Source organism: Acanthaster planci, linkage group LG02, assembly GCF_054643075.1.
Source record: "Acanthaster planci isolate LZ-2023a linkage group LG02, COTS_SCS, whole genome shotgun sequence".
Lineage (NCBI taxonomy): Eukaryota > Metazoa > Echinodermata > Asteroidea > Valvatida > Acanthasteridae > Acanthaster > Acanthaster planci.
The window spans coordinates 1-3605 of NC_141778.1; the positions used below are offsets into that span (position 1 = coordinate 1).

General features: G+C 41.4%; 1 long non-coding RNA gene across 1 annotated transcript; it reads left to right on the plus strand.

The window, feature by feature from the left end:
• The first annotated feature begins 2018 nt into the window (after positions 1-2018).
• Positions 2019-3197, plus strand: LOC147799761 (uncharacterized). The gene is made up of 2 exons (XR_015424466.1): positions 2019-2438; positions 2609-3197. It is a non-coding gene; the product is annotated as an uncharacterized LOC147799761 (long non-coding RNA).
• The last annotated feature ends 408 nt before the right edge of the window (positions 3198-3605 follow it).

Sequence of the window (3605 nt, forward strand, 5' to 3'; positions counted from 1 at the left end):
AAATTTTTAATAATCAAGTCACTTGAAGCACACCAAAATCGTATCGATCAAACGGTGCACGAATATTCAAAACCATTTTGTATCCATTTTTATTACCAAAATGGTATAAACAGCACGAAGGTGATGGCTTTCTTTTAGATTGTACCGATTTCGTTGTACTGATACCATTTCATAAAGGAGAATTGTTAAATTATTGACATTTCCTGTTCACTTCCGCTGCTGTGGAGACGGACCAGTGCGGTACCAAGACGTCAAAGTCGTTGCGTCCTCCCCAGCACTAGAATTGACATGAAGTCGGTAATTGGCCGGGTGTAGTCCACCTTCCTCCTCGGGGTGCACCACTACAAATAAATTCCCATAGACAGCAGTGATAAATCCCCATTTTCTAGCACCACTACAAATAAATTCCCATAGACAGCAGTGATAAATCCCCATACTTCACAAATATTTTAAAAATACTCACAACTCTCACAGGTGTTTAGGCTGCACAGAAAAATCATGTTCCACGTGTCCTCTTTCATTTTCCTTTCAATTTTCGGGGGGTTGACCAATGAATTTTTGAGAAATTCTCACCAGAAGCAGACCACCCCCAAAATGCAGAAAATGTCCCTGTCCAGAAAAGTAGCCATTTTGAAAAACCCTCCCTCAGCAAAATGGCTTAAATAGTGCCACTTTTAACCCCGATTGCATCCACATTGCTCGGAATTGGAAGCCCTGAGTCCGGCCCAGAGGTCCAGTCTCATATTTCTTGAATTCCTCAGTTCCATGGCTCTCAGGACCCTCTAATATAGAATATTTTGAGTCTATAACTTTTATTAGTGAGCTTGGCGGACATATTTCTGGCCTAATTACCAGGATGCACCCCTCGCGATCACCGTCGCGATGCGAACGCTGTTGGGTTCGGCCATGAGTTGGGCGTACATTGAATAACGTTAACACGCGGGAACAGTCAGTGCAACCTCGCTCCCCCAATATGTGTGTTCGGCGGTGCCCAGTCACCGATCTCTATTATACTGACCCAGTTACCGACTTGAACAATCTGCAAGCCCTTTGTGCACAACATATGGGGCTCCCTGCCAAAATAAATATACTTTGTCTTTAAGCATCGTATTAAAAGGGATATTAATGCAAGATATGAAAAAAGTGGCACTAATTAAATATAGACATCCCTATATATAAAATGGATGAGTCTGTTATGTAGCGTGAGCTACTACTGGCGCTATCTATGGAAAGTATGAATATGCAGTGTGTTGCGTGCATGAATATCCATCCGGAATCAGGTTGGTCAAGTCATTAGACTGATACCAAAAACCGGCACTGAACAGCCCATGGGGTCTCATGGGATCAGAAATAAAAATGATAAACTCTGCGTATACTGGACTAAGTGCGACTCATTCATTCTTCCACTGAGAAAGTGAGAGGCAACGGAAGATTCACGATAGTGCACCTCCAAGAGTTGCAACGCATTGACCAATCACGATATGCAAAATCTGTCGACCCAATACACGTTTGGAAAGGGTTGACAGATTTCGCGCGTTGTGATTGGTCAACCCCACGTTGTAAACTCTTGGAGAAGCACTTTTGTGAATCGCCCGTATTGGAACAAGGTGACAAATTAGATTGAGATATTTTAAATTCAGAAGGAAACAGTGTGTTCATCAGTGTTATGGAAGTGCATAGCTAGATAAGCTAGATAATAATTTTTGGGTTATTTGAAAACTAAATTTTCATTACTTTTTTAAGACAGGGTACAAAATCAATGCTACTGATTTGCGTTTGTCCTGAAAAATTCACTATTTATGCTCCGTTTCCTGGAAATCCATTGAAAAAGATGAAACCTTATTTTGCAATCAGAGCGCGCGAAATCAGACAGCCTGTTCCTATTCCGTTATCAAGTGCAAATCTTGCGCATGCGCACTTTGGAAATGTAACAGCTAGTATCAATTCTTCGTTTTAGCTGTTTTTTCCCTAATTTTAAGGGATGTCTTTTCCAATCCTCCATACAACAAGGGGTTGGAGCCTTCTGTGTGTGTTTCTTTATCTGTTTTGTTTGGTGAATATTCTTTGCAGTGTGAATGCAAGGGGACTGGCATGCAGTGGGCATTCTTTGGTTAGGTGTGGTTCGTTTATGTTTGGTTACTTGAGTGTGTAGGCTATATGTGTGGGAAATATAAAAGTGCATGTGGGGCGTGATTGGAGTCTCTCTCTCACTAGAACTCTTGACTTGTCACGTCTGTCCCGCTCTGTTGCTCTGCTGCGTTGTTACTGACTGCACAAGTTTGGGTGTTTCATCCCACTGCTTTTTGCAACTCGACCTTGGCAATATTAGATGCCGTGTAGTGCAGCATTGCAAGCCTTACTCTGCTTGGGCATTCAGGCTCAACGGAAGGTTTGCTGGTTAGCTGGGGACCACGAGCGGAGGAACTTGCTGCCCAACTGTGAGTTAAATCACAATTGTCACCGATCTATTTCCTTGGTATTTATCCATCGAGTGGACGTATTCTTGTACATGTATTCACAAATAGTATTTCAGATTGTGGCAATGTTCGGCTAAATTTTCAACCAGGGTATTATCAGGGGATATATTATGTTGTATTTGAAATTTCAGATAGTAATTCTGGGCTTTCAGCATTGAGAGTTTTTTCCGAGTGGCTGTCCGAGGGGGAATCCAGAGGAGGTGCTTCCACGGTCAAGACTCGACTCCTTGAACTGGATGACCGGTGGATCGACTTGGACCCCTGAACGCCATTCAGATGGCCCAAGAACATTGGGCTCTGCGGTCAAGTGTAGTCCCTACAATTGTGTACAAGTGTAAATTATCGGAAACTGTGGTGCACAATTGTAATTATAACCGAGTGGTGCACAAGAATAATACTTAAAATAAAGTGGTGCACAATTGTAATTCATAACTGAGTGGTGCACAAGTGTAAATTATCAGAATCTGTGGTGCACCAGAGTAGTTCTTGGAATAAGGGATATTTAACGTATGATATTCTTGGGTTGTTCACAAGTGATGGAATAGTGCAGTGTATCTTTAAAAAAAGGAATCCGGAAGAAGTATCATATATGCAACTTGTGCAGGAATAAGCTGTCCATGACACTTGGTTTTTAAGAGACGCGGATTGGTTGTCACCGGTGTTTTGTAAATTCTGTGTAAATTTTTAAATAATAAATGAATTGTAAATAGGTAGACTTTATATAGAAAAGTTTCCGTGTCGATTTATTTGAGCTGACGATACACTAACAGGCAATGAGCGCCATGAACATACGTGTTCTAAAGCAAATTTTGGCAAAAACCTTTCTAAAGTTCCAAAAAGTATTGTTGTTTTTTACGGGTACTTTTGTTAGTTTAGAGCCCCCGTCATGTTTTCCTGGTAGATTTGTAGTGAATCACTGAATAAATGAACATGAAGTAGTTGTCATTTCAAAATGCCACTGAGCCTGCACATACTGAGCAATCTCTGGATTTAGCAACCACTTTTATTTTGATTCTCAGAACAACTACAAGCAAATTGAATGCGGAGACGGAGTGTTTCCTGTAAAAGTAGTTCGTATTTGGCGTTGAACCAACCAGCTTCCGCCCAATTGCCTTTCATCCTGTGTCG